A 6000-nucleotide genomic window follows, 5' to 3' on the forward strand; every position below is an offset into this window, starting at 1 on the left:
TTATTGTGCTGTTGTGAAGTTTTTTCTTCACAAAAAGGGAAAAAGACATAATAAAGTTGTGCTAATATTAACAGTACGGATCTATTTTGCCTGGGCTCAGAGGCAGATTATTGTTTCAGTTTAAGATCGGAGCTTTTTTCATCACAGTAATAATTAAAAAAAAAAACAAACCTGAATGTACTGAGCTGAAAGGATTCAGATTCGCAGCGCCGTGCGACTGCAGAGCAAACCTGCACGGACAGAGGCAGCGGCAGCTCTGCCTGCGGACGGTGGCTGTAGCGAGGCTGGAGCTTTCCCAGCCCGGCCGTGGTGGTGCTGGTCCGCACAGCGCCTTGTCTTGCCCGTGTCGCTGAGGATTGCGACACAAACGAGCACGCTTTCAGCACGCAGTGCAACATTGTGGGCAGGGTTTGAGTGCGGCGTTATCACCACCACAGACCCTTTAAATCTGTCAGCCAGCAAAAGGAAGGATGCTGCGGTGGCCAGTCCAGACAGGATGAAGAAACTCTGTGAAACGATGGGTGCGTGGCGAGACGTGAGGTGGGGGCTCGGGAGATAAGCGGTTGGGTGCAGCTCTGGCTGCGCATCCTGTGTGTTTTCAGAGAAGTCGCCGAGGCTTGGGCTAGCTTAGGGGGTGTTACTGGCAAAGCTGCTGTGGTGAATCCTGTCCCAGCCCCTGTGCTGGGTAGGTACACTCAGATTGACCAGAAAATCTTATTTGCTGGTATGTTCTATTCCACTTGAGGAATGGTGCGAGTTCTACACAGAGAAACAGTCTTTCCCTTGTATAATCTGCATTTCTACTATAAGCACTTGTTGATACATATTTACCCAAAAATGCTTTGTGGTGCAATTGGCTTGTTTCTTTTTGGTTTTCGTGGTGGTGTGCTTTTTTTTTTTAAATGTCCCTTTCAGGGGCAGTGGGTAGGTCCAGACTGCTTCCGATGGGGGCTGCACTGCGTGCTTCTACAGCAGGTCAGTATTAGAAATCTTTGCAGGTGTAACGGTGTTGATCAGCGGAATGAGTTTGGTGAGAGCGGTTTATCTATCTCTAAATGCTTTTTTTGAACTAGTCTAGGTTATTTGGCAAGAACGCTCTCTTACTGCAGGCAGCTGCATCGCCATTAGAAAGTGTCTCCTGATGGGACTTTTCTGGCAGTTCACTCCAGTAGGTGACCAGCCACCATCGTTAAACAACCAGCACTTGGTGATGGTTCGGTTTGGGGTTGCACACGCAGTATAAGGGCTAGATACGCTTAATGATTTGCTTTGTCTTATAAATTAGTGAAATAAACCTTGGAACTGTAATAGAAAACGAATGTTGCTCATTATGACGCAGAGCTTTTGAGCTGCGTTGTCCTGCTCAGTCCCTGTTCTCCCCTGCAACAAACACCATGCTGTTCGTGCCCATGCTACGTGCTGGCCAAGTCCCTGTTAACAACCTCTTAATTTGGGGGGTCCCACATTAGTACAAATCACTGGGAAGAGCAAAAACTGCCATGTTGCCATTTTACTCAGATTAATATGCAAATCAGGAGGCAAATGCATCTAAGGAATGTAGGTCACAGTGGAAACGTGCAAAGCGGGAGGAGAAGGGACGAGCAATGGGGAATTAGGGGACTGTCTCGAAAGGTCTCTACTTTCAGCTGGTGGTTGCAACTCCCGTTGGGTCTGTTGGAGTTATTCAGCGGCTCTTCCGCTGGACCTTGGTTTTGCAATGAAGCCGAAATCTCGTAAAGACTCCTCTGCAGTGCAGGAGCGGCGTTTCCCGCGGCTTTCGTAGCACAGGTGTTTCTATGGGGCACTCACAAGGGAATGGAGACGGCCAAAAAACTATTTGAGCCTGACCACGGCCGCACTGCCTCACGCTGCTCACACAGCCACATCCAGGAGGACAGAGTCTGTCCCTTTCCATAGAAACACGACTTGAAGCTTGTTTGCAAACCTCTTCAGTGCAGGTTTTTGAGCTGATATTCTTCAGAACAAAATGTGCCGAGGAATGTACGAATCGAGTTATCTTTAGAAAGGTGGACTGAGCCAGGGTCAGACAAACATTAGCTTTGCTGATCTCTGATGCTGCTAAACTAAAATCTGAGCCAGTTTTATTTGCGTAGGCGCTCCACTGATTGCGAAGTATTCACAGGTTGCAGATGATGCTGCTCGTGCTGCTTACAGATCTAAAAAAATTATCTTGATTTTGATTTGGAATATCAGTACTAACTGTGTGCTTTAAAGAGTGATCAAGGCGATTATCTCCATTTTATAGCAGGAAAACTGAGACGTGGCAAGTAGGCAGGCTAGTAACCTAGGCAAAATACAACCCCGAGCTCCCGAATCCCGGTCTTGTGCCTTATCTGCACCTTCCATCGCCAGCCTTCCGCAGCTGCCAGCCTTCCCCACCACGTAAGCCATCTCCACGGGGCAGGAGCGGAGCCCAGGGGGCTAGGGTTTTTTAGTTTTATCCTTTCCTGCAATCAGCTTTGATGGTGCAGAAGGCAGCTCCCGGCTCTGGGCTGGGCCAGAGGTTCAAAAGGCTGCTTGCCCAGCCCGTGGCGCACACTGCCACACAGCCTCTGCCCCGAGCCTCCTCCCCTTGGCTCTGTCGCTTGTGAAAGCATCCTGGCTAAACTTCACAGCTCTTGTTCATTCACGTGAAAATCCTACTACGTTCAGCCAGATTTGGGCTTGACACAGTGAAATTAAGGAGAATCTATCAAGCTGAGGGATTCATAAAACAGTCCTAGCCTTAGTCTCTGCCAGGAAAACACTCCCGTGATCATCCTACAGCGTCCCTTCCAGAGTGTAAACGGCCACATAGGAAACCAAAACCCAAAAGGCCGACAGAGTGGTTCTACTTCAAACTAAAAGCAATATATATTTTTTTAAGATTACAGCAGTGCATTCTTAATACCTCTCAGTATTTGTTTGCACCTGAAGTCGTACAACACTGGGTATACTAATCACAGCCTGCCTAAATACTATCTTTTCCTTAATCTGCTCAACAAGGAGGAGGAATGAGCTGAGTCACTGCACAAACTTGTTGGCAGAGCCTAGCCCACCCCACCCACAGCACCCGACCTTGCGAGCTCCCCACCTTTGTGTTGCAACCTTCCTACCAAGCCTCCGAGCGCCTCCCCAGGGAATGCTGTAAGGACGAGAGCTCTGTTGTTGTTGCTGGGCATTTTTCCATCACACTAGCTCATTGCTGTGATGCCTCCGAGGAAGGAGTAGTGCAGAATTTCCTTGATGATACATGTTGCAATGAAGCCTTATCTCAGCCGTGACTTCCTGCTTTTCCTTTGACACAACAATACAGGAACAACGAAAGCTTCTCCCTGCTTTCCTTACGGTGAAGTCATAACCACGCTTTACAGGTAGGTTGGTTGTTTTTTTAAACAGAAAACACTCCATCCTTGAACTTTGCCTCCGACTCAAGTACGTTTTACTCAGAATTAGCACTAAAAATTCAGGTAAGTGATTTGAACAGGTATCAAGCATATATCCATAACTAATGAACAAACTTCCCAATAAGATGGAATCAAACTGGAGAACGTTTCCAATTTCCTGCTTTTATCAGGCACCGTCAGTTCTGCCAGCGCCTCAGACGCAACACGAACGCACACGCATGCTACTGTGGTTTCAGGAAATACAGAAAAAAAGTGTTTAATGTCAGTAAACTTGGAAAGACTTTTCAAAACACAGCGACAGACTTTTTTTTTTTTCTTGGAACTCTGTGAGCTGACACAGTGCAGCACAAATCAAGGTTTCAAATGACCATGCTGGTCAATGGTCACACCAACAGCTAAGGTGCAAATAGGACTTTTTTTTTTTTAAAGCCCTACTCCAGATATAGAAGTCATGAAGTGCTTGATCATTAATGTTTGCTTAACAACTTAATTAGTTCAATACGGAAGCAGACTGGTGCAGAATAATCCAGTCTCTTCCAAGAGCAGGTGGATCAGACCCCTCTGCAATCGCTGATTATGCTCCCAACGACTGTCACCAACGCCAGGGACTTCAGGGAGAATGTTTTAAAGTAAAAGAGGGCAGTGCCTCCACCTTCAGCACAGTCCTACAGCATTCCTCGCATTTGGGAGAAGCCAATTACAGCCAATTAGAAGTACTAGGCTTCATTTGAGGCTGAAAAAAAACATTCCTGAAGTCACTGACTTGGAAAGAAAGGCAAAGCATGCAAACAAGTGATTCTGTATGGAAACAGAAACACCTGATGGGGCTGAAAAGCAGAGCAAGCGCAGTATTGCCATTACCTTCATCACCTCTGAATTATACAGGTTTTTCAGTTATGTTTTTAGAGAAAACGCGATGGTTTAGCAGACTGGCCCCGGGAGACAGACAGTTTCTGTTCTTAGCTCTGCCTCTTCGCATTAACTTTAACCAAATAGTAATTAAAAAAATAATAATCTCACTGCAAGTGTATTACTTAACCTGCAGTTAGCATGCTTTTTGGAGCTACGTGTAGTTCTATATATATAGAACAATTATGTTTATAATATAAAAGAAGACGACGACGACTTAGTTTTAGGTCAATGATTCATGCTGTTGAGATAAACATTGCTTTAAGAGGTCATGCAGACATTCTATCATGAAACACCTAACATAACATAAAGCCCAATTTTTATAAATATTTATTGTAAATAGGTCAAAATCAAAGGCCAAGTTTTAAATAAAAAGAATCAGACATACGAGCCTAACTTTGTTTCCAGTTGGCTACTCAGAAACTCTGCAGGATCCAATTTGCAGTTTTTCAGTTCAGTTTTTCACTATCAAATATCAACAAGGCTTTTATTCAGATTAAGTGATTGAACTGTAGTCAAGTTTAAATGTTCACAGTATCATCAAGACACGTGGTTAGTACCGCACAGTTAAGAAGTCTTTCAGGAAGAGGAAAAAAAAAAATTTAAAATGCTAACCTAGCTTTCACACTGAGGTAGACAGGTCATGGTGACTTGAGTGCTGAGGGTTGTTTTTTTATTTTTTTAAATCTGCTCATCTAATAAAATGCTTTAGGCAACAATCGAGATTGTTATGTTAGTATTTCTGATAGTGAGAAACTTTGTTTTGAAAAAGTACACAATTTTTTTAAATAGAAATATTCCTCTTCGGTTACCAAAATAATCTGAAACACCATAGAAAACTATGCATCTTTCCTCCAATAATTTAAGCCTGATATATAACAAGCCATGTTAAAGTAGCCAGCTACTAGCTTGCTGTTCACAGTGTAGAATATGCAATTCTTGACCTTCTGCTCTCCAGCCAAGGAACACAGATCAAGAAGGCTGTACCTTAAGCATTTTAACCTGTCTACACACACAGAGGTTGTTTTGGTTTTTCAACCATTAAGTATAAAGTTCGCAGTCGGCACATCAGCACGACGGTACATACAGCATTTATAACACTCCCTGGGCAGCTCCCTTTCCGCAGGCGTCTGTGAGCCGGGTTTCATCCAGTGGCCTTTGGAGCCAGAGCCTATCACTGATTTAGTTAAACATCCAAAAAGACAGACACGGAGAGAAGAAATCCAAGCTGCTTCTGCAAGAGAAAATCGAGACCCCAGTCACATTACTAAACAATTTTGATCTCAAGAAGGCAGAGGCTAGTGGCCAAAGAACAGCTCAGAAACGGGTCTGCGTTTCACGATGACCTCCTCTTCCTCCTCCTCCGTTACCTCGGAGAGGGAGGAATATGAAGGGAAGCCCCCTCTGGTCTTTGGCTTCCTCCTCGGGCCCGTAGTGGCAGCCAGGAGCTTGTTTAAGGACGAGGGCTTCCTTAAACCTTTGGTGAGATCGTAGAAAGCCATGTCATCGGATATGACCCCCAGGAAAGTGCTAGTGGAGCTCAAGATTGAAGCCGCGAGCTTTGTGGTCTTCTTGATGGGCATGGAGGGCTCCACGTTGTGGGGAAGGCTGGGGTCCCCCAGCAAGCGCCTGACCGCAGAGGAGGCCCCTTCCTTTAAGTACTGGTGCGGCTTCTTCCCGCTGT

This window comes from Fulmarus glacialis, unplaced genomic scaffold (genome assembly GCF_000690835.1).
Source record: "Fulmarus glacialis isolate BGI_N327 unplaced genomic scaffold, ASM69083v1 scaffold39024, whole genome shotgun sequence".
Classification (NCBI taxonomy): domain Eukaryota; kingdom Metazoa; phylum Chordata; class Aves; order Procellariiformes; family Procellariidae; genus Fulmarus; species Fulmarus glacialis.